General features: G+C 30.3%; 1 protein-coding gene across 3 annotated transcripts in view; it reads left to right on the top strand.

Moving 5' to 3' along the window:
* Positions 1–27,315, top strand: part of LOC118444849 (tRNA dimethylallyltransferase) — a 103,801-nt gene that overhangs the window by 42,895 nt on the left and 33,591 nt on the right. The gene's annotated exons all lie outside the window — the stretch shown is intronic.

The following is a 27,315-nucleotide window of genomic DNA, read 5'->3' as shown; positions in this document are numbered from 1 at the left end:
CACAATATAGATAACGGCCCTAAGAAAATGTATATCTTAACGTTTCGTCAATCTATAATTGAACAACTATATTACAACTTCGTTTTATTGTTGAAACAGACGATAGGATTCGATGTAATTTCTAATGATCATCGAAAGACTCGAATCTTACGTGAGAAGAATTACGATCGGACAGATTGTAACATTGTTTCAACGTGGGGAACGCATATATCAAAGCGGGACATTATTCATAGCGGTGTGGCCGTAAGGAGTACGATAAAATCGTGGATAGTACATATCGTCGATGGTAGACGATAAAACGGGAGAGATAAGAAAGACAGAGAGCAAGAGAGGGAAAGAGAGAAAAAGAAAGAATGAGTGAGAAGGGGAGAAAACATGTGGTTGCTTTCGGAGTCTATCGAGTCAAATTTCTTGTCTTTGGAGTTTCCAAGCTTACTATGTCGAGACAAACTTACGAATGAAGTCGTTAAATCTTACTTCGTAGCCATTTGTCTTTGACCCATTCGATTTCTTTCACAGTGCGTGTTCTCTCTTGTATTCCGTTCGCTCACTCGCAGAGAGGAAGTATTTAACGCAGGAAGGAATCTCATGATCGATAACGCGTTGGTATCCGAATAATGTGAAACTCGAAGTAGGGTACCGCTAAAGTTTTCGAATTAGGATTTTTATACAAAAAAGGAAATCGATTAGAACGTAGAGAGGAGGTGTGTGTGTGTGTGTGTGTGAGAAAAGGATTAAATTAAATGAACATACCATTCAGTAATTTCGATCGCGAAATTAAAGATTATAATAATAATAATAATAATAATAATAATAATAATAATAATAATAATAATAATAATAATAATAATAATAATAATAAATTAATAAGCACTTAATAAGCACTACACAAAATATAAATAGAAATTCTAAGGTATTATTTCTGAAATAAAATCACACTACTTCACCAAGCAGCCGTCAAAATAGATGTACGATATATACAACTTTGCCTCAGACAAGAAAGCATACCAGAAGACATATACGCAATCATAACAGAACAAAAGAAAGAGAAATGGTCAAAGAAAACCCTAGATGGGTAACCATTAAAACATTATGCAAGATCCGAACATAGATAAACAACTTTCATACAAATGGCTCACCACAGAATAACTCTTCCCAGAAACAGAAGGCTTTGCCGTAGCGATATAAGACAACGTAATAGCTACCCGAAACTGCAGGAAATACATTATAAAAGAAACCATGGATACAGACACATACAGAAAATACCATCAATCCAGAGAAACAATAGAACGTATAAAAGGAGGGTGCATACTTCTACTGGACGGAACAGAATACACGGTTAGACATAAAACGGGAGCAAAAATAATACATTGTAAATTAGTACTGCAATACAAAACAATACATTCATATACGTCATAAAAGTATATACCCAAAAAGCATATTAGAAAACGATGAATACAAACTATAGTGGAATAAAAAATTATACGCAGATAAAAACAATCGCAATTAAACCGACCTGACATCATTCTCATCAACAAATCGTAAAAGGTAATCTACTTAACTGATATAGCTGTACTGAATGACACGAATGTTACACGAAAATAATAAGAAAACTTTACGAAATATCAATCTCCAGCAATAGAAATTAAAGAGCTCTGGAAACAAAACAATAATAGCAATAGTACCAATTGTCATGTCAGTCACATGACAAAAAACTACATAAAACATTTCAATGTACTCTAACACACGCTAACATACTCTAACATCAGACAATTTTATTGAAAACTTCATTAGGATCCAATAGATGGAGAAGAAAGCGGAAATAATAATAATAATAATAATAATAATAATAATAATAATAATAATAATAATTGATTCTGTAATATTCAAGAAGGTTTAGAAAAAAAAATAAAAATCTATTGTGCTGTTATATTATCTTCTATCAAGAAACCTTTAACGTGGTTCAATATTCTTGATTGATCGAAGTAATGAAATTGTATAAAATTTAATTAGTTCTAAAAAAACTTTTTAATCAATTAATGGATCAATGGTGTACTATTGTTAATTTGTTGTATACGTAGGCGTAAGGTAAAAACTGAGCAAATCAACATTAAACAAGAAATATTCATTAAATATTTTCAAAAAATGTATAAAATGTCGTATCTAGGAACACAACATCTTGCCCTTGGCATACATGAATGATTTGAAGTTGTATGAATTGATACAATTAATAGACAAATTCTTGACAGATATTAATATAAAATTTGGATTAGACAAATGTAAAATTATCAATTCAAAGAGAGAGAGTTCACGTTAGAAATGGTTAGATTCATCATCGCAGAGAAATAGGATTTTGTATCAATGGAAGAAAATGAACTGTATAATTATCTTGTGGGAATGCAGTAAATAAGTAGAATTATAAAGAAAATGCTGACTGAAGATTTTGTATTCAGTTTTGAAAAAACAAACAGTACAAATATTGACAACAGAAATATGGACAAAATTAATTAACAATTTTGCAATACTCGTATTAATTTGCTCATTTGAAATTATTTCATAAAGCGATATAAAAAATACAAGGAAAACTTCGGATTAAGCTCACAGAGTACAAGAAGTAATTATATACGCACATCAGGAAGCGTCAATATATGCTTTATACATTGCCTCGTGCAATTAAAGCTTTAACAAAATATTTCCATCGAAGGAAATTTCGACTTGCAAGTATTTACATTCTGATGATTTTTCGATCTGAGCAGCATCGAACATCAGGAATAAGAAATGGTCCAAACAACTGAGAAAAAAAATCCGGCAATGAAAAAGGATGGCCCTGAATGATAGACACCCCAATGATCTTGACCGTAATAAAAAATAATTTATTTCTCTGAGGCACTTCTTTGTCACGATTCAGGACAAAGTAATTGATACTAATAATTAGCAGAAATATATCATTAAAAATAAACAAGTAAAAAATGACAGCTGTATGAAATACCATGAGAACCCAGGGACTATTCATTATTATTGTGGGAGCATGCAGTGGACTATCACAGATTGATTATCATCTTCACCGTCACAACCAGATAGCTAACATAATTAATTGAGAACTGGCCAGACATAGTAATCTTCTCACGGAACAAGTATCCCATTACAAATACATCCTAGAAACATTATTGGATTTAGAACATTACAAATAATATTACTCTTGCAAAATTGTACATTGAAATAGATCGGATATTTTTTATTTGTGGATAAGAAGATTAAAAGAAACATTTCTAATTCATATAGCTTTCCTCCATATTTACAATTATCAAAATTTATTCGACAAGATACAAATATATGGAGTTAAAAATAGATATTATTTAATTTGAAAGTTAAACGTGCTTCATATTTTACGGATAGTACTTTTAATCAAGAGGAATCTTCGAGCTTACAAAGCAACATCAAAATTTTGGGATTGGTTCCAAATCTATTAAAATGGTTCAAAATCTATTATACTGAAAGTTGTCATTCTGAATACCACACGAATCAATTGCAAATTCTTAGAGGAATAAAGATGTTTTGGCTGTGAATCGCATTTAAATGTCATCATCAATTTAATATATTGAGAAACAATAAATAGCAAGAAAGAAAGAAAAAATAATAATAATAGAGGATTTTTATGAGAGAATTGTCATTAAAACTTTAGGCTAAAAATAAATCTCTTATCTAATTAATAAAATAAGTCTTCATTTTATATTATAATTCTGTTTTTAGTATATTCTAGAATAATAAATACTACTTATAATATTATATATAATACTAATAATAATAATAAATTCTACTCTCTCTCTCTCTTTCTCTCTCTATTTTTCTCTCTCTCTTTCTCTCTCTCTCTCTATATATATATATATATTTCTCTCTCTCTCTCTCTCTCTTTCTCTCTCTCTCTCTCTATTTTTCTCTCTCTCTTTCTCTCTCTCTCTCTCTCTCTCTCTCTCTCTCCCTCTCTCTCTCTCTCTCTCGTTCTTTATATTCTCAATCATTCATTGTTCATCCCTTTTTTCGCTTTATGCTTTGTCTAGACTTACCATTTTTGTTTCAACTCCTCATGCATTCTCGCATTATTATATTAATCGCCTTTTATAAACATTTGACAGCGGTTTCCTCAGATCACGTATCAAACATTTACGTCGCTTTCAATCAATTGCTATACCAGAAAAAAGACACATAGCACACACATATACAAACATTCTTGCAACCAAACAAAGGCCCATATGCTATCATGTTGAAAGACGCACGCCAACGGATACTTCATTAATACGCACGTTACCAACCTACCCCACACTCGACTATTCTGTAGTGATACTAGCTCGGTTATCAACGTCACACACTTGCCTTCAGATTCGATTTCATCATCATTTCCAAAATGATCATTTGGATTGTTCATCCAAAATTTTATATAATCGATACTGATGGATGTACTGTATTTATCGACACATTCATGTTCACTTACTTTTTCCATAAGATGTTCATTGTTATGTAAAATTTTTCTTACAATACATTTATTTGTTAATTTTAGTCTAGTGCCTAGTCTTAATCGTTATAAAATTATTTTCCTTATATATAGTAACATTTTTTAGTTTATTAAAATTTTGTCGATTTCGTGCTGAAGTTTTATAATATTCTCGATCGTTTGATTTCGCAACTTGTCGTCGGCTATTTTGAAAATCTTCGATTCATTCCTGTTCTAATAATTCGTGAATTTATGATTTATCTCGAAGATGCATATGAGTAATACATAAAAAATGAGACAGTATTATATCGATACTTTTATGTAATATACAATTCAAATATTGTTGTTGCTACATCTGAAAATTTGAACCATTCCTCTCGCCTTAGGATTCGCCGGTTTAGTCAGCAACGAAATAAGCACACGATTAACGTGCTCGACTTGTCCATTTGCTCTTGGCACTTCGGTTAAATTACATTTTATTTTTTCGTCTGTACAGTTAATCAGTGAATTCCTTGGTAACGTAAAAGCTGCGTCTCTGTCCAAATTAAAATTATCCCTAATAATTTTTTAAGTTTCTTCATCATTTCCTCCGCATTCGTAGTTTTTCTCGCATAAAGTCATAGAAATTTTGTGAATTCATTTGTAACAACAAAAGTATCTGTGTTTTTAATTTTTTCTCGTCGAAAATAAAGGGTTCTAAGTTGGTCATCAATATGGAAGATATCTAACAGAATCTTATCTTTCTTTGTCACATTAAAATAATCTTTTATCGAATTTCAAATAATCTTTTTATCCATCTTATTTCCTATCCGCAAGAATGTAAGCTATGTAATATTCTTTATAATTTTTTTCGATATGGCGTTTCACGTGTTCGATATTCACTATTCTTAAAATAGCGTCTCGGTTTTTGCAATGGAAAAAGGTTCTTTTTCGTGTGGTTGCCTAATTATTTGGAGACATCATTATATTCTTTGAAAATAAAATTGTTTCACTAATACATTAATTTTATCTCGCATCAAAAATCATTTTAATATTTTTGTTTTTCTGTTGCATTCTTCTTAACTCAGAAGTATTAGTATCATATTCATTAATAAATATATAGATTGCTAGAGGATTCCGATTTAAAGCGTTCACGTTATATTTTTACTCGATATTTAATAGTGTAATTGTATTCCTCTAAAAGCAAAGCATAACGGGCTATGTATACACAAACATAGATCTTTTTTCTTATTCAAGCCTTTGATTATGCCAAGAGCATATCTAACTCATAACTGATATAACATTGTTCAGCCAGATTAGCTTTATCGTTAAAATAATATATCAAATATTAAGTGTACCATCTTTTCTGCATTTTTGTAATAATATTGCATCCTAACCATCGGCCGATATATCAGTATGTAATTTAGTATCCTACTTTATATAAATGTATTACTGTATTTTTACATAGTATTTCTTTTAATCAGATAAATGCTTCTCTTTCTTTTTCTACAAATTAAAAATTTATATTAGCTTTTAATAAATTCGTCAATTGAATATTTTGTATATATAATACGAAGTTTCCGAAAGAAGCTTTGCACTTAGTCTCTCGTTAGTAGGTTATGAATATTTTTGAAAAACGTTAATTTTATGCACGGAGGAACTCACACACACTACTGTATATTATATGATTAAGAAATTCTATCTTCTTCCACTACAATCTAGTCTCTTCTCAATTTATCATTAATTCGACTTTGTTCGTGACATTTAAAACGATTTGAAGATTCTTTATTCCAATATTAATTACCTTCAGTGAGCACTAGTAAATCATTCATCATGCTAAATCTATTTTTATTTCTAAATCTACTAATAATATATTTACCCGTATTAAATTTGTAAAAACTGCAAGTACTTAAAATTTCATTTCCATAACTTCGATAATTGTGTCTTATAATATAATAATTGCAATATTACTTTTAAAATTTAAATCTTTCATGCATATTTTTATTATTTATAGTTTTAATACCGAGCGTTCGAATATTTTCGTGAGCCATTGTGTAGTATCCTTAAATATCAACATTAGATATTATTACTTAGATATCAACGACATCACTATATTTCAATCACCATAACTTACAATATAATTGATAAAATAATGACTAACGATACGATGAAAAAAAGATTGAGAAACGAAACGCTACATCAAAAATCACACTTACATCAAATCGCAAAGAAATATATAAATACAAAGACATCCATCACATGATTAACAAAAGGAAATATATTTATCAACATAGAAGAATCTTATGATATTGTGTCGATTCGATACTGCGCCGAATTTTAAATTGTAATATTTATCGGATTCTAAGCATTGCTTGTGTCCGACATGTGAGGTCTATACGAAAATCTAGAAAATAACAAAGATATCTGTAAGAGACAAAGAGTGTTTGTAATAAAGAGTATATATGAGATAAAGAAAGTACTACTGAATGTTTAGAAATAGAGAGAATCTAAAGAGATTTCAAACAGAGTGTATTAAAAGATTATAAGAAGATTGAGAACCGAATGTTATATTATAATTCTCTTTATTCTAATATATCAAACTAACAATTCGATTGATTTTCTCTATAATATTGATACAGGATTAGACAATGAACAGTCAGAAAATATAGATTATGTGATTGGAAAATGTCTGACGATAACACGTAATCAAATATTATATATCTAGACAAAACAGTATACCCAAATATACAAGAGAATGTATCAGTTGAAAAAGTTTGCTTAAATATTTTCTTTGATTTTAATGATATGAGAAATGTTCATGGTATACATTGTATTGGATTTTAAAAGAGATATATCATGGAAGAGAAGCTTTTCTTGTTAGATCATTTTTTATCCATTTTTTCAAGATCGTCGGTATTTTTCTTACCCGATAAGCGTAACATTTTTTTTTCCATCGCACCTTATAGAGGGTAAAAAAATACATTTAAATATATCTGGTATCATGATCTCCAAATGTCCTTGAAAATCAAAAATAAATAAAAATAATAAAATTATAAGGCCATGATACGCGAACGGACTGTTTATGTTATAAATCTTCAAAGTAATGTTCGTCGACAACGATATAGTCGGCAATATGTTTATCAATAGATATGAACAAGGTCGTCTGTTCTTTAGCTGATTGCGAAGGGATCATTAGTATGTGTCCTAAAAATAGAAAGGCTTATTATTCGAAGCAAGAAAGGATTAAATTGATTTACATTTATAGTGAAAGTAAATGATTTTGAAAATTGCGTCTCCTTTTGTCGATATATTTTACTACAATCTGAAAATGATGAAATGTTTTGAAAAAAAAAAAAGAAAAAAAAAAGAATTCTATTTAAGAATGTGAAGCATCTTCTTTCATCAATCATTGCCAAGTGAATTTTAGAAATGTGCATTATTAATATGTCCATAGATAACTCACTATGAATGAATAAAATAGATAGGGAAAGGTTTATGAACAGTGAATATGTGGTATGGAATTTTAAACAATTAAATTATTGAATCTTATTTTATTAATGAAATATTAAACGGAAAAAGATATGAGACATTTATATTGGATAATTTGGACTAATTGGTGGAAGATGTATCTCATTAATTCGTACGACTATATGTTATTAACATGATGGCTGCCCAGTATTATTCATGAGCAGCTGTTCAGATATTAAATAGAAAATATCCGAATCGTTGGATTGGACGTAATGGTCGTATAATAAGTTGGGCCAGCAGGTTCACTAGATCTGACCTCTTTAGATTTTTTTTTTGAAGAAAATTAAAAAAAGTTTATCAACAGTGACCTACTTCTTCAGAGAACACAAGGAATTGTACATAATTAATACTTTTATGCTTTTATACCACCAGAAACAATTATAAGAGCATTACAATCTACAATTGTTCGTTTCAAAAAGTGCATTATTACTGACAAATATCAATTTGAACATTTGTAATATAAATAGTAAATTTACGTAACATTTTAATATTGTCTTATAATTTTATTATATTTTTAATGTTCAATGTCATTTTTGAATATCATCATGCAAGTATATTTAAATGAATTTTTTTTATTCGCTATAAAGTACAATAGAAAAAGATACATGTTTACCGGATATATATATAATCTCGACGACCTTGAAAAGTCTATAAAAAATGACCTAAAAAAATTTTTTTCCCATGATGTACTTCTTTTGAAACCAATTATAGTATGCTATAAATATTTTTCATATCATTAAAAATAAAGAAAATATTTACGTGGTCTTCAAAATTAAACTACGGATATTACAAAAATACCAAAATTGTGTAAAAAAAAAAGAAAAAAAAAAGAAAAAAAAAAAAGAACAAAACAAAAAAAACACATAATTAAGACAATAAACACGTATATACAATTCTATACGTACTCCTTCGACATTAACACAAATGGACATACATAAATATTGAAAATATAAATAAAACAAATCTTACTGTGCTAACGAAGTTCTGAAAGCCAGATGAAAAACCTACAACATTATTTTCATAGCAAACATCCCGTCTCACTACTTCCCTACGCAGTAATAAAAGCAGATGTTCATCATCGAAATAAATTACGTGCTAACAACATTAAAATTACACAATTATCAATATGAAACAGAAGAGAAAATTGAAAGAAAATAATCACAAAATAGTAATAAAATATAATCCATGGGAAGAAAAAATATTGTATGAAGAGTAAATGAAACATACAAAACAAAAACACAGATGTAAACGCTTCTAATCAATTGCTAACACAGAAGAAAATTATTTGCAAAGACAGAAACGTTTATTGTCATTGTACAGGACAGAATGATTTTAAACAATAGAAACTATAGAAATTATATACTGAGATCATATAGACTAATGGATTATACTGACTAGTAAATGTGTAAATATATATCACTTATCATCTTATACATATATATATATATATATATATATATATATATATATATATATATAAAACACGATAATATTACCAATTGATCGATAAGGATTTTTAATTAGAAAGGCGAATCTAATAAACAAAATGTAACAGTTTTTATTTTCACTTATGTTAATAATATTGTTAATTAACATTTATTTTAATAATATGCTAATAATATTCGTAATATTTCACAAAAATAGGGACTTGAAACCGTATTTATAGTTTTACACGTTTCCTTGATAATGGATATAACAAATAAATGATGGAGAAATGAAATAATTGACAAGTATCAATTGTTAACTATTGTAAGATACGATTGCGTAATGATTCCTTAATCTATAAGTTGCTTGAGTAACTAAATAAAATTCATAAAATAAAATGAAGATATTTACTGTTAGGAAAGAAAAAAGAAATAGTATTATTTATCTGTGTGATAAAGGTTTATCATTGCATCAAATTGCAAAGAAATGTAGCGTGAGTCATACAAGATTTTTGAAAATAAAGAAAGAGCTTATGTGTGTGTGCCAAATTCTTCAAGAAGTGGTATCAAATTGGCCGCAAATTATTTCTGACAAAGAGGCATGTAAAATTACACGTCGTGTTCGGTCTGAATATCATAAAATACCGAAAAACAATGATAAAGAGATTGAAATGAAAGTTAATGAATGGACCATTCGGATATTCTTTGAAGAGAATTGGTTTAAATGCGAAAGAAAAGAAACGCGAACAAGTTATTTCAAAATATAGAATTAAAAAAGAATTGATGCGTACAAAGAATAAATCATAAAAGATTTTTAAAAAAAGTGATTTAATTTGAGACAAAAATAAACAGATTTCAGTTCGTTTAATGTGAAAAATTCTGATACTGGACATTCTCGACAATATAAATCAAATTGCTGAAATAAAATAAATTATGAAGTATCAGGTGTTGAGGTTGTTTTACATATAATATTATTAGTCTTTTAATTAAGATCGAAGGTAACATGTGGAAATAGAATTATTCAAACGTCTTACGAAATATTATTATTTACGACTAATTATTATTTGTTAATTCTATTCGATGAAGAAATAGTAATATCTCAACAAAACGGATAAATCAAGCATATGGAAAAAAATTGATTCGTTTTTTCGATTAAAAATTTATACTCGATTGTGAAAAGAAGATTGGCAATATTATCTATTATCTGCTATCTGTTATATGAAGGTTGGTAACAATAATTCATCTTTAGGTATTCATGAGTTGTGAAGTAGAACGAAACAGGAAAATAGATTTAATAAAATTAAATCTAAAAAAATGGAGAAAATATTAATTTATAACCTGGACTCGAGTAAACAATTAGTACTTGTATCATTCTCTATTATTTATTTATTATTCCATTCGTTTTTGGAGAAATGTGTAAAATTGTAAATACAATCTGTAGTCTTTATTTTTGTGAAATATTTCGAGTATTATTAACACTGAAATGAAAATAAATTCTTACGTCTTATTTATCAGGTTTCCCCCTTGTAATTATAATTATCTAAACTTTATCGATTAATTTAACAATTAGTAATGTTATTTTAGTATTTTTTTTTTTTTTTTTTTTTTTTTTTTTTTTTGTTGTTATAAGATCGACGGTTATATTTTTACATGTTATGTATGATGAAAAAGATGATGGTATACAATGTCGAAAGCAATAGAGCACATTACCAGTGAATGTGCAACACTTGCAGTCAATGATTACGCAATCAGACATGAGGATGTTTTCAAATAGATACACACAGGAATAGAACAGAAATAAAAACTAATAGAAACGAATGTACAATGGTATAAATACAATTTTGAAACATTAATAGAATATAAAACAATAAAATTATACTTGATTAGAAATAGTACAACTTGGTAGGATTAATTGTGATAAATCAAACATAACTATAATAGATAAAATAAAAAGAATTACATATCAGATATTTCATTAGATATGTCATATCTAATAGGCATTGCAATATCAAACATATCTAACGTTGAAAAAAATCAAAGCGTAAAGATAAGAAAATGCACATCATTGGTTGCAGAAGTCACACAAGTATGACATAAAGAAAAAAAATTATTATAGTTCTGATATAATATAATAATATCATGATAGTTTAAAGATATTAAAAATACATTCCAATTTATACAAAAATTTTTTCAAAAGATTATGATAATCATATTCCGTAGATTCCTAAGTATAAAATAAAATGTAAGCTTGTTTTGATTTATCCCTTCGATGGTTATCAAAATCCGAGCATGAAAGATCGACAATATAGAAAAAAAAGAAAAATATGATATTATATAATAACAATTTATTATATTTATAAATATTGAATATCAGTATACGATTAATAAATTAATTAAGTAATATAAGTATAAAAGAAGAACAATATTATATTTATACATTTTATTTATTGTAATTATAATTATAAAAGGATAAAGAAAAAGAGATATATTTTTCATCTTTCATTTTGCTTATCATCTCGTTCGACTGCTTTTTCAGGTATTACACAGAAGAACGTTGAAATAGCGAACGACCTTTCACGGTTCGATTGAAACGCGGAACGAAGTTCTCCGTTTACGTCCAAAAAGGTTCTATTTCTCTTTCTCCCTCTCTATATCTCTATATCTCTCTCCCTCTCTCTTTCTCTCGTTCTTTCGCTGTTAATGCATTATATCCCTCGTGGAAGCTGTTTCGTAGTCAAAGAAACCGCCGTTTGAAATATACCCTGCATTCTTCGGCTTCTCCCGTTCGTTATCTATAGTCTACACCATGCTCTTGCAAACGTGTTCTCTTTCGCTGATATATTTATTTCCACACTTTGCTTTGTTTCCTCATCGCTCTACTTCCCTTCGAACTTCGAGACACAACCCTAGTTATTTTTCATCCACCTCATACAAATATAGATATTTACCGCGTTTTATTTCGCACTTTGATGCAAACGAATAACATCGTCCTAACCGTAATAAATTCTATTCTACTCGTAATAGAGATTTTCAATTGAACGGTTTCACGAAATCATTTTATCATTTTTTTTTTTTTTTTTCCCAGTGTACTCGATCGTTCATATATTTCTCTATCGATTCAGTATTATCGAAAAGTAATTTCTTACTTGAGAGTTACTTATAGATTCGATTTATTAATTTTAAATATTATAAATATTACATATATATGAAATAAATATTACATAGAAATGAAATCTAATAATCCATTTAATAATGAAAAATCTTTGTCAATAAATAAATCATTGTTTTACATGAATCTGTTACGATTGAACAAGAGATACGATTTCTTTTCTCAAATTCACTTCTTATCACAATTTATTCACGATTTTTATCCATTGTCGAGAACAGTAAAGGGAAGTGTACGCAAGAAGGATTTGATTTCTTCTTTTTCTTCTTCTTCTTCTTCTTCTTCGAAAAAGGAGGAAGAAAGAAACGGTGGTTTTCACGATACAAATCGTCGCCGAATATTTCATCCCGTACAGGGAACGACTTTCTCTCTCTCTCTCACACACACACATACATACACACACACACACACACACACACACACCTACACAACGCTGGGAAAAGGGTGGGAAACAGAACGTAAAAAAAGGATGAGGTCGTCGGACCTAGCGCTGAGTGGAAGGAATAAAATGTCCAGACGCTTGAGAAAGTAAGAAGGAAAAGTAAGGAGAAAATATTCCGAATGCGCAACGCTGAGACAGGCCCTCGCAATCACTGTTTGAATCTTTGCCAAGTACGGCACTACTTCCCTTCCCCTCTCCTCCGAATCCTCGAATTTACACACACAGAGAGAGAGAGAGAGAGAGAGAGAGAAAGAGAGATACACAGATATATACATACGGAAGACTTTCATCGACTCGAAACTACCCTCAGTTCTTTACAGTAGTCGTCTAGCAATTCTTTTTTCTTCATGTACACACTAGAATCGGCAGTTTTCCTAAACACGAGACTATTTCGCGAGACATAATCACCGATAATATTTGACGAATATACCCAGTTTCTTTATCCGGTCTAGACGACATTAAGCTGTCATAAAGCATAAACGCACATAAGTTTGCCGTTCCAGAATACAGTAAAATGGCCACGTTCCTCACGTTCGATTTACTCAATTCGAGGCACTCCTCTTTTGGCTGATATACAATACATTAGGGGGTGAAATGGATTAAGTGATTATTCTTTTTTCTCATCCGCTCTTTCTACTTTTTCTTTTTTTTTTCTTTTTTTCTTTTTTTCTTTTCTTTTTCTTTTTTTTTTTTTTGTTGTCGTAAACTTGTTCCTGCGCTCTAGAACGAAGAGTGTCCTTTTTCTGTTTCCTTATCGAGAGTCGTTGAATTATTTTTTCTTTTTCCTTGTTTCCCTTCCTTTCTTTTTTTCCTCATTCTTCCCTTTCATTTTTCTCGTTTACTGAAGAGTTCGTTTCGATGTCAGGCTAATTGGTTAAAAGATCGAATTCATTTCGTCGATCGGAGTTATCGGAGTTATAAGTTTTTAAAAAGGAAAAAAGAAAAACAAATCGAACGTTCTCAAAGGGATATTCCAAGAATGATCCTTTTCTTTTTTTCTTTCTTTTCTTTTCTTTCTTTCTTTCTTTCTTTCTTCTTTTTTTTTTCTTTTTTTTCATTTCTATTTTTCATTTATTAAGGCATCATATTAATTCATAGAATTTTCTGAATAAACATCGATGAACCGTTATTGCAAGCTTTATGATTGTTTCGCTTTCAACTTTTTCAAGTGCGATTGAAATATCTACATTATCAAAGGTAACTTTAGATAGGAGAAATCGGTACTCGGGTATTCGTTTCATTGACGATAAAATTCAACGATCTGCAAACGTGAACGTGATTCTACTAATGTTGTAATTCTATAACTGTTTACATTACTGATATCATTGTTGTTTACTTCTGCGTCATTATTTTCATTTGTTTTTCTTTTCTCTTTTTTTTGTTTCTTTTTCTTTTCGTTCTTTTTTGTTTTCTACTTTTTTTTCTTTTTTCTTTTTTCTTTTTTTTTTTTTTTTTTTAACTACGATAGATCATCGTAAAATAATCAAATTTGATATTAACTAACAGTAGGTACGATAAAATAATCGAAGGAAGATCATAAATTCAAAGTCGGTGAGATAGATAGTAAACACGTTGCCTTTTTCATCTTTTCGTTACTCATTTCTAATCGTATGTTAAAGTACGCAGCAGCAGTATCGCTGTCATCGACCTCAGTTTTTTTCAACGAACGTACTCATATCCACAGCTAGAGATATGTTTTTTAAGGGTGGTCGGAATATTTCCGTCGAATAACAACGCGTGGGGTGTGCCACGTGTAACGATCAACAAAAAAAAAAAAAGAAAGAAAGACCTACTACGGAAGAGTTCAATTTATGTTCTTATCGTCACGATCATTTGTGGACAAATTTTTACTGAAATATTTTCAAGCGTCTTAAAGAACAAAAATAATACAAACAAAGACGCAATTCAATTTAATTCAACTTCGTAATACTTTTTGTTTCTTCATTACATATAATATAAGAAATGTATTTATATATAAAAGTAATTAGCTCAATGTCCGCGTTATGATCAATATATCGAAATGATCAACCTCGTTGGAATAAATATAACCAGACGACTATAACTCGTAATATTTCCTGTAATTCCGTTACATAATTCTCTAGATATATAATATGTGCGCGAGCGCGCATGTGTTTATATATATATATATATTACATCGATTGAATCTTACCTTAGCACAAGATTGATCATTATTGAGCAACAACGATCATTTACGTCGTTAAATAATAAGCGACACATCCCGATCAAGTAGACTCATTATTATTATATATAGACAATTATCATATTATGCTGGATAGAATTTAATCATCGTATGATTTTCAAATAATTATTTGAAACGTTCAATCTTTTGTCTTTCTTTTTTTTGTCTTTTTTTTTTTTGTATCTTGCATTCGCTACTCGTTCAAACACCTATGCATATATTTATTAATATGGCTGCGTAAATTATTATTCGATCGGAGGAGATGATAAGGATAGATATAATTAGAATTTCGATGATTTTTAGGAGAATGTTTTTATTAAAAGCGAGAAGAGAGAGAGAGAGACAGAGAGAGAGAGAGAGAGAGAGAGAGAGAGAGAGAGAGAAAGAGAGAAGGAATCAAGTTTTGTCGTATTTATTGGAAAAAAAAACAATTGATTTGATTTGATTTTATTTAATAGATTACGATTATAATCGGATACAAAGGATGACGTGAAAGATAAAGAAAAGAATAGGAAATTACCGTTAACGTTTAGTTGCAAAAATGTTGTACTAGGTATGAGTGGGTGTTGCAACATGATGTGTGCATATATATATATATATATATATATATATATATATATGTACATATACGTGTGACACAGAACGGAATATACTGTTTAAATGTTCCAGGAGAAACACGAGGAACTACATCGCGCGTAGCACCGTTACGTAACGTTCCGGTAGGGCGTGTTCCAGCTGATAAATTCCATAACGATCGGGGTATGCGATAACTACGATTTCAGATTGAGAATGTCGATTCGATTTTCTCGCAGAAAAATTTAAGAGAACGATGAGATAGAATTTAATTTATATACGATCGATGAAAATTAATTAGATGAATAGTCATACATTGTATTTATTTAAAAAAAATAACAAGGAGGAAGAACATTTAGCCATAAATTTTGTTTTTTTTTTTTAACGATACATGTCGGCTAAAAGAAAACTAAAAACACAATAACCATAGTGATGATTAATTATAAATTTCAATTATATTTTACTATCTTAGTCGGAACGTACTTATACGTAATTATCAATATTTGATTATTATTACATATTTACATTTTTACGAGAACAAAGTGATGTTTTAAAAGTCATAAATTCGCGCGATATTTCATGTGGTTTTCTCGCGTGTATAATGTATTATCTTTCTATCTTTTTTTTTTTTTTTTATATTGTAAAAAAAGAGCTATCAGCGAAGGAATACATTGGAAATATTGGAAATCCTCGTAATGGAAGCGATTCGTTTATTATTTGTATCGTTTTGTTTTACGCTTGATCCAGCTTCTAATCACATTTTTCAGAACACTGCTGACCTGTAAAAATGATACTTTCGTGCGTCAAGGTTCGCACAGTTATCAGATAATGGTTTGTACTTCGTAGGTACAACTAACGTTGACACGCAAGGTGATCTCTTAGCGAGACGCGACATTTCACGCGAAACACAACAATGAAATTGTCGATCTGTAATGCACCGATATATGTAACTTCTATTTAATGTTATTTTTTTTACGATCGCACGTAACTACACAAAATGATTTTTATTATTTCACTTACTCGAACAACTTTCTCGAGGTCTTTCGACGAGTCGATTACTACAGGTATTGAATAACCATCACTGATAATATTACTATAATTAAATTAAAACCATTAATAATAATTAAAAAACATTAAATAAATAAGTTAATTAAGTTAATATAGTATACAGCTGACTGTTAATGGATGACAAATAGTGTGATCGATTGATCGTAGAAGAAAATGATTATGCCCGCATAATGTGATCACAAAAGGGTAATGAAAGGCAACAAGCAACTCTTGAGAGACCTTCTAACTTATGCATGTATGTATGTATGTATGTATGTATGTATGTATGTATGTATGCATGTATGTATGTTTGTGCTCATACGAGATCGCATTGAATTGAAAGAATTTGGTCGATTAATTTCAACGTATAGAAGTAAGCGAAGCAGCAGAGCAGGGCCCTCCTGCCTTTGGTCAGAGTGAAAATAAAATTTTTTTCATTTCCATTTAGCGCGAGTAAGCATGCGTAACAAGCGGCTATGCGAGCCAGGGCCCTGGCTGACCCACAAAAGGCGTGCTTTCAGGTCCCTGGAGTGAATGGATCGTCCAATAATTCCATTGGTTCGAACGAAGTATACAAGTACATAGACGAAAGTTTCGCGACGTTGAAAGAATTCGATCTGTCTGATAATAATAGTCTTTCTTTCTTTCTCTTTTCCTTACGTTGTAACGAAGAAATCATTTGAGTAGAAGGTTAGACATCTTTTAGTAACTTTGTCTGAGCTTCTCGGTTTCTAATTTACGTTCTTTGCCAAGTCACCGATGTTACGGTATATTTTAGTTTATTTTTTCTTACATTTTCTTTTTTTTTTTTCTTTATATCCGTGTCTATATCGACCTACTATAAAGTTCTGATTATTTTCTTTGTATAGTTGACCGAATGATAATAATCGCTTACCAGATTCCGTTGACTTGACTCATAAAGTAGATTGTCGACTTCGCTATTTAATTTAGCGCGACAAATAACTTCGCCAATATATAATAATTTATGACATTCTCTGTTACCTAGCTTATGCTGAGACATATAAAGGTTCTTTCTAGTGGTGATTTGATCGTAGAGAATTGATCCGACTGTTGCCAGCGTCAGAAATGATTAAAATCATCGAAACGATTACTTTTCACTGTGATCGCTTTTCACTGTGATCGCTTTTTCTTTTTTCGTTCCTTTTTCCTTCTTTCGATTCGTCGATCGTTATTCAGTGTAAATTTATGCGTTAAATGGCGAATAACTATATGTAAATTTTTTTGTTTGATCAACCCATTTGCATCCATAAGCGGAATATTTCGCGCATGATGATTGTCTTCTATCATCGAGCGCGGAATATTCCGCGAGCTGCGACTTTCTTTTATCACCGAGCGCGGAATATTCCGCGAGCCGCGACTTTTTTTTTTTTTATCACCGAGCGCAAAACATTCCGCCAGCAATGACTTTCTTTTATCACCGCCCGCGGAATATTCCGCATATGACACAGTTCACGTTTTGCTGTCAAACTGCGAGCATTTGAGCTATTTTCATTGGGTTCTTAACAAATTTTACTTTCGTTAATTGTTGTGTAAATCTTTCTAACTGCCGTTAAGAGTAAGTAGTATCAATCTATATTCAAATTTAAAAAATAACCTAATTTTATTTTAATTAATTAACCTAATATTATTTTAAATGATTTAAAATAAAATTTAGTTGCCCCAATGGATTCTGATTATTTTGACGATTCGGATTCAAGTGTAAAAATAGGATATACTCGAAGTCGTATCCATCGTATTTCATCAAGTGATGACAATGAAATCGATCAATGCAATAATTTTTCAAATAGAGATTACGTATGGAAATCACAAAATCGTACGCCAATTGTACATGATTTTTCAGGCGTGAGCGGTATAACTGTAAATACACAAAATCTATCGAGAAGAGAAGTCTTTGAATTATTTTTTAATGAAGAACTAGTTAGAAAAATAATTTTGGAAACAAATAAATACGGAGCAATTAACCCAGATTTTGTACCAATTACAGGAAATGAACTAAAAGTATTTATTGCTTTAAACATTTTAATGAGTTTAGTTCCTAAGCCAACTATTCAGAGTTATTGGACCAAAGATAAAAGCATAGAAACACCATATTTTAAGAATGTTATATCTCGTAATCGATTTTTCTCTATCGCTACAAATTTACATTTTTCCAGTAATGATATCTCCAACGATCCATTAATAAAAATTCGAGAAGTTTCTGAAATAATAAGAAAGAATTTTATTCGCATATATATACCAAATAAAAATATATCAATTGATGAATCAATAATGCAATGTAAAAGTCGCTTACATTATATTCAATTTATGAGAATTAAACGAGCGAGATTGGGTATTAAGTTTTATAAACTTTATGATTCTAAAACGAGATATATACACAATTTTAAAATATACGTAGAAAAAGATAAAATTAATATTGGATCTGCTAGCAATAATGTTGTTATAAATTTGTTGAAAGAGAGTAGATTATTGTACAAAGGATATTGTTTATTTATTGATAATTGGTACAGTTCACCGACTTTATATCGGAAATTATATAATATGCAAACAAACGTATGTGGAACAGCGAGAATGAATGGGAAAGAAATGCCTCGGGAATTAAAATTACTGCAATTAGAAAAGGGAGAAGCTGTTGTATTTTCTACAACAGATATGGCGGTTATAAAGTGGAAAAATAGAAAAGATGTTGTTTTATTAACAACTATGCATAATTTAGATTTTGCCGAATCGGAAAAAACAAACCGATATACCGGACAAAAAATTTTAAAACCATCAGTAGTAATAGATTACAATAAGAATATGGGTGGAGTTGATGTTGGCGATCAAATGTTAAGCAAATTTCATACTATGCGAAGATGTAAAAAAGCTTATAAAAAAATATTTTTTTACTTTATAGACATGATGTTATTAAACAGTTACATAATTTTTAAAAATAATAAAAAAGATCGAGCCTTTCATGTTTACAAGCAAAGATTAGCCGAAGAAATTATTGAAAAATATTTAGCAAATGTAAGAATAAGAGAGTCATCATTTATCAATGATTCGTTAACGCGATATACTGGCCGACATTTTCCTATACGGATACCTCCAACATTAGCAAGAGGAAACAAAACATCAAAGCGTTGCGTTGTATGCTTGACTATGTTAGTTCGAAAAGAAACAGTTTTTAAATGCGATATTTGCGATGTAGCATTATGTATCGATCATTTTAAAAAATATCATGTTAAATAAACTTTAAGAACTATTCGAAAGTTATTTACTGTAAATATTAACGAAAAAAATAAAACTGCTGATATACGGCCGCATGCGGTAATACGGGCCAACCGTCAGTTGAATACCGCTGATGTCTAAATACAGAAACTTAAGTATAGTCATGATGCAAATAGGTTAACCATTGTTTATTTATCTGGTTTTCTAATGATGGTGTATCGTGTATGTATTACAACATGTACATTATATTAAACATTATCTCGATCGTTCCTGTCATTTGTTAAACTTTATAACCTTTTGTATATGATATAACTACCAGTGTGTAAGTAAACAAATAGTCACATAGCTCGAGTCACCTAAAAAAAAATTCAATCCTACACGTTAAGACTGTAAAACTTTTATCGTCGCTCAAAAGTATTGTTACATGAACAAGTGTTATCTTTCTCTTTTTTCAAAGAATGAATGGCTCTTTATCATATACTATAACGCGAATCCTTCAAAGAAAATTGAGATTTCGTTGAATTAGATGATTTCTCGTCTTTTACGTTTCGAAATATCCATAAAAACAAAAAAGAAAAAAAAAAAAAAAAAAAAATATTTAGATTATCGATCGCCATAACTGACAATTAATAAAAATTAATGAAGTGTTAGATGAAATATTTTGTAGAATGATCCATTGATTTATACTCATAAGTAAATTAATGCTTATAACACACTACGTTTGTTACGTTAAAACTAGACAAAGCTGTTACTTTATGAATATCGAAGAAAAATGTCACTTATAACCCATAAAGATAAACGAAATGATTAGGAAAAAAAATAAGAAGTCGTTGAACGGTATCGACATCATACACGACACAGAGTGAGTTCCCTAACGATAACTGTGCGAACCGTGTTGCGTTCGATTCTCTCTCGGTGATTCGTTCTATGTCGCACTTTCTCTGTCTCTCTCTCTTTCTGTGTGTGTGTGTGTGTGTGTGTGTATGTATGTGTGTAGTGTTTGTGTGTGTCTATATGTCGATTTCTCGCGACGCACGGCCCGAGAAGCATAATGCCGTTAACACAAAATATGCAAGGAGAACGTACGCGGCAGATAATACGAGATTAGGATTTTACGAGCGGCTCCGTGCAAAAGGCCACTTTCCACTCGCGTTTTTCTTGCAGGTGAACACCCGTTGCGATAAATCCTTCCTATGGCCGTGTACGTACAACGTGCTCATGAGTTCGCGATAACCATTTGTAGAAAGAGAGAGAAAGAGAGACAGAGAGAGACAGAGAGAGACAGAGAGAGAGAGAGAGAGAGAGAGAGAGAGAGAGAGAGAGAGAGAGAGAGAGAGAGAGAGAGAGAGAGAGAGGAGAAATTGTTAAGGGTTTTTCCTTATAAAAGTTTTTGTTTATCCTGATTTTTTTGTAATCTCTCTCTTCCTTTTTTTTTTTATATTTTTTTTTTATTTATTTTTTTTTTTTTTGGAAATTCGACGTAAAACACTTTTTGCTATTTGATTTTTTGATTTTTCAAAAATAACAATTTTTTACGTACTTTTGTATTATTATTACGCAATTCAACAAATTGAAACTTTTTTCCTGTATTTGGCTTGTAAATAAGTAAATTTAATTATTTTTAGGATGCGGAATTCATTGGAAAAATTACATCACTTGGATACAGAGTAATAATAGAAAAAATATAATACGATATTAACAAATATTGATCATTTTAAATATACAAACGTAATACTCAGAAAATACTAATATTTGTTTTTTGTTTTTTTTTTTTTTTTTTATTACGTAAAACAATCATGTAAGCTAACAAAAGCATTAAAATAATTCATATGATGTTAATATTTACAAAATTTAATATCAATTTTCATTGGAAAAATGAAATGACGAAACTTTTCTTTTGTACGGTGTCTCATCAGTCTTCTTGAAAAGTCCATCATCGTAGGATTTCAATGTTCTTCGTAATAATATTCTATGGTAAGGTTATCTTGATAAAAGTATGTACCCTGTTCGTCACTATTTTTTAAAAAAAGGTCAAAGTGCGAATATAAAAATTGAATTTTTATTGACCATTCTACACCGTATGTTCTTAGTAGTTGTCCAATAGATCATAGTCACTATAGAAATATATTTATTATTTCTTTTCTTGTTACTCAAAAAGCCGTTAACAATGGCTTTGAAAGAGGATCAAACAGATAACTCGAGATTTGTGTGCTTGGCATCAAAGGTTGGATCTTTCAACAATATTCTGATTTGTGGCCCAATAAATTTATTTTCCTTTAGCTCTCTTTCATTTAACCTGAGAAATATTTTATGTCAAATGATTAAAGGCCTGATCATTTTTATCAATAGCTTTTACAAAGTTCTTCATTAAGTCGAAATTTATATAAAGCAGAAGCAAAAGAGCTTTAATCGTTTCAATCAATGGAGTAAATTTTACATTTTCCTTTTCAGCAATTTATGATTTCTTCATAGATCGTTCCTTGATTTTATTATATACGTATATTTTTGTCATTATATATATATATATAAATTTATCATTATATCATTTATCACATATATGTATGAGTTAATCAGATTGGCTTCTGAAAAAAATTATTTTTTATTGAATGACCAAAAACATTTTATTAATATTAATATTTTGAGCAAAAAGAAAAGAAATAATAAATATATTTTTAGAGTGACTATGATCTCTTAGAATATTACAAGAACATACGGCGTAGAATGGTCAATAAAAATTCAATTTTTATATTCGCACCTTGAGTATTAAATAATGAAAATTAAAAAAATTTATTATTATGAATATAAAAAATGAAAACTCCATTAAGTTAAATTTAAATTGACATTTAAATTTAAAAAAATATTCAAAATGTGGAGTTAATCGATTTTGCTAGTGAACGGCTCAATTATATTAGTAAATATTTTATTTAGAGTATAGAATAATTAATTTATGCAAATTGATGCAATTTATGAAACGATTTCGTAGCATACAGTTGTAGCATATAATTTCGACACGTTATTACGAACAGACGACGATCCAGTTTCTCTGGCCAGCGAGTGCCGTTTCGCTAGAAGTACTGCTATCTATTTTTACCGTTCTGTGATAGTTAGGATGGCATTTTCTAAAAATATAAAGTCTAGGTAATTTATCGAGTGCTCAAGACGAACTCTATTCGTTTCCTTGTTACTCTTTCATTGTCGAATGATTCGCGGCCACTAATACTAGGGTCTAACATTAAATTATTATTGTCTTTGTATTATTCATTTAATTAATTTACAAATAGATAAATCAAGATACTATTTACAGGAAAGAAATAAAACTGATATTTAAAATTGATTGTGAATAAACCTAACGAGACAATCAGAATAAATTTATCGTCGTAAATAAAAAGAAAAAAATTGATTATTATCATTATCACTAAAAGGATTATATTTTTGTATTCAATTTCATGAAATGAAATTTAAAAGTTTGATTTTTATAGAAATATATTATTATCTCTTCCTTTGAGTAACTCCCACGTGTGTTTGAGTCAAACTACTCGTAATATATAATAATTTATGAAAAAATAAAAAAGAAAGATAAATAATAAAACAAGATAGAAAGGTAGAAATGGGTGTTGTCCCGAGGGTTTTTAAAGGCTACATCGTTAGCATTTGCTATCGCGACAAGAAAATCGCATACACTTCGACAAAAGAAACTAGGAAAGAGCAGTGGCCTCTCAAAAGGGGCAGACTCCACGTGGCAATGACAGGAGTACCTGCTTGGCCAAGGTTGAGACAAGACGGGAAAGCGTCGTGGCTAAAATCTATCTATCCCTCGGAGTGATCCTGGATTGATGCCAAAGAAACTGGCAGACGTTAGTCATCCTACGGGAGCCAGAATTGTGGGAAGAAAATCGAACACCGAGGGAGAGAGAATCGACTTGGTTGTCTTCGTCAGCTTCCTCGTTGGTGGAGCGACCGTGCGGTTGGCTAATAAAAGACAAGGGTAACGTAATTCCACCCGCACTCCAATAATAGTACCAACCGTGGTTGGTATGCTGGTCGCATACCCACTTTCTTATAACGGAGATGTGCGCACAGTTCTCATCAGTTAATTACTGAGTTTGTCTTCTAATATTCTTCATTTATTTTGATAATTTAAATTATAATTAATATTATATTATATATTTTATACGATATTCTTATCTATTTCATTTGATATTTTAAATAAAAGAATTTATTGATATATTTATAATACAAGAGTTGAAAATTAAACGAAAAGATATTGTTGATCCGTATATATATGTATAGATTTATTTGAAAGAATATATTTTTAACATTTACATTTTGATACTACATACTTATTATACTTTATAATTTAGATATTGGTGAATAAATGTTGCGAATATTTTTTTTTTTTTTTTTTTTTTTTTTTTAAGAAAAAAGAAAAAAGAGAAAGGAAACGTGGAAAAAGTTGAAGCAACCGGTCGACGAATTTTATCCGAGAAGAAATATCTAAGAGAGAAGGCTGATAAATGATAAATTTGGAATTAGCTATAGATGGTGTAAAAAAGAAAAGAACAAAAAAAAAAGAACGATAGAAAAAGACCAAAAAGGATGCGTTCAACGCGTCGAATGGCAAATTTACCGAAACAGGAATCCCTTTCATAGTTGTTTTTAGAAAATCAGGAGTAGGATTATCGTGGGAGGAATACGTTAAAAGGTGTATCCTGTGGATTAAGTTGTCCGAGAGAAAGTCGACTTTTCCATTCACTTGGCATAGCCCTCCCACCTCGCGCCTTTTCCAATTCCTACCGATTACACAGCCACCGAGAGAGACAGAGAGAGAGAGAGAGAGAGAGAGAGAGAGAGAGAGAGAGAGAGAGAGAGAAAGAGAGAGAGAAAGAGAAAGAGAGAGAGAGAGAGAGAGATATTACACAACAACGTTGTTGGACGACTTGTAGCTCGAAGGAGAGAAAGAACGAACGAAACGAGGACCCCGCGATATCGATATGGGTCAGCATCGACGATAAAAGTCGCCTTCGAAGAGTTCGCGTTGAGCGATACCGGTATCTCTGCTCGCCATTTCACAAGAGTCAGCGTTTAATTAATCTAGAACCGTCTGAACGAGGACGTTTTTGAACGAAGGCGCGTGTTTGCCGAACTATACGCTTTTCTATATTATTATTTATTTATTTATTTATTTATTTATTTATTTATTTTTTTTTTTTTTTTTAATTTTTATAATCGATTATATTCGGGATATATAGATACGTTTAAAGGATTAATTCGGATTAATATATTTAATTCGAGTCGTTGATAAATAATTTAGAGATGCGGTAAATTAATAAGAAAAAGGTCTTTTGTAAGTAATCTTATGAACTTTTTTCCTTATTCTTTTTTATTCTTTTTTCTGTCTTTTACTTTTTTTTTTTTTTCTTCGTACAAGAAAAATGTTTTCGATCCGGAAGAGAAATAATACTTACAATTTAGTTGATAAATATTCGAATTATCATGATGAGTAATTTCCTAAAATAGAATGAAATATCGGGTTGTCTATAAATGAAGATATCTCTGTAAAAGATAGCTTTTCCATTTATGGATATCAAAGAGTGTTTGAAAACGAATGAATTATCGATCGTTCAACAGCTTCTAATATACGTTAAATTCATTAATTGTCTAATTCCGATTAGAAATATTTCTTCAAATAAGAATTATAGAAAGAGAAAAGAAAATAAATAAATAAATTAATTAATTAAAAAGAAATAGGAAACGTCTTCAAAACAGTCCAAAAGAAACATGCAAAGATTCGGGCAGCGCGTGATCGAAGAAACGCTTTCGAAAAATTCCAAAAGTGTAATTCCTTTTTTCTCGTCGCTCGGCGAATTCCAGCAGCTGATCGGATTTCGTTGATGTCGATCGGAAAGCAAACGACAGCAACAAACTCGCACGACGACTCTCAAGGAGGTGATTCCCAAGGAGTCGACTTTTGACGACAGCTGGAAACGAGGACGACTTGATCTCAGCCTCTCCGACAACCTTCGAATTTTTAACTCGAAGCGGAAGACTTTCTTTCCAATGTCCATGGGAACGAACGAGAGTCCAAGAAAGAGAGTTCTCTTATACGTTGAAATCTCTCTCTTTCTCTCTCTTTCTCTCTCTCTCTTTCTCTCTCTCTCTCTCTCTCTCTCTCTCTCTCTCTCTCTCTCTCTCTCTCTCTCTCTTTCATTCGATCGATCGAATTCAGCTGAACTCAATTTTTAGCAGCTGCACGTCCAAATAATTTTCTTTTCTTTATTTCTCATAACTCCTTTTTAAACCTTATTAATATCAGACGTTAAAGTTTTATTTCGTTGTCAAAATCTTAATACGGAATACTCGATTGGGTAAGACTTACAGAGTAGTTGACTCTTGGAATCTTCTTCGCTTACTTCTCGAAAATCCTAAATTCAAAATAGTATCATGTAAGAAAAACAAACTCGAAAAGTTCTGATCGGAGAGAAACAACGAGGAACAACTCGTTTTTACCGAGTATCTTACTTGAAGAGAGAAACGAGAATAAAATGTGAGACGAGAGAAAGAGCGGTTGGTATTATCGATGATGTCAGAGAAGTAAGATTTCCAAAGCGAAGGAAGTCTCTATAACCTAGGCCAATAAATTTAGGTGGATTGACGTTGGTCGGTCGTTTACCTCGTTTCATTTCATGTGTTGGATCGTTAAATGGATTCTCTCCTTTTGATTTTTTTTTTTCTGTTTTTCTTTTTCTTTTTTTAAATGTCAATAGTCTGCATTTTGAATTGTTAAAAAAAAAAAGTCGATGTTTGAGACCACCAACGATAAGGAATACATTGTTGAAACATATAACTTGTCGTCCAAGAGTGAAATTAGGCGATGTATGATCTAGGTAGCCAGGTCACGGAAGGACAGAGCCGCTAATTTTGGCTAAAGTGGCACCGTCAGCTCCCACTTCGAATGCTTATCTTTTATTAAACACGAAACGGAAAATAGTTCACCATTTCGAACGTCGAAATTAGATCTTATACTTGTATAAAATTATTTTTTTCTTTTGAGAAATGAATTTGCTTTCTTTTTTCTTTCTTTTTTTTTTTCTTTTTTTTTTTTTTATATATGAATTTCTTACTTAAAGATATTTATTAAATCTTGCATCTGAGCAATCGTACTTTTTATAAGAGAATAAATAAATTTTCTTATTTTTTCTTTTGCACCTCACTCCTCTTTTTATTCGTGTCTTACATATC

The sequence above is a fragment of the Vespa mandarinia genome, chromosome 1, assembly GCF_050613455.1.
Source record: "Vespa mandarinia isolate Hongniang chromosome 1, ASM5061345v1, whole genome shotgun sequence".
In the NCBI taxonomy this organism is placed as follows: Eukaryota; Metazoa; Arthropoda; class Insecta; order Hymenoptera; family Vespidae; genus Vespa; species Vespa mandarinia.
This window is presented reverse-complemented; position numbering and strand designations above follow the sequence as displayed.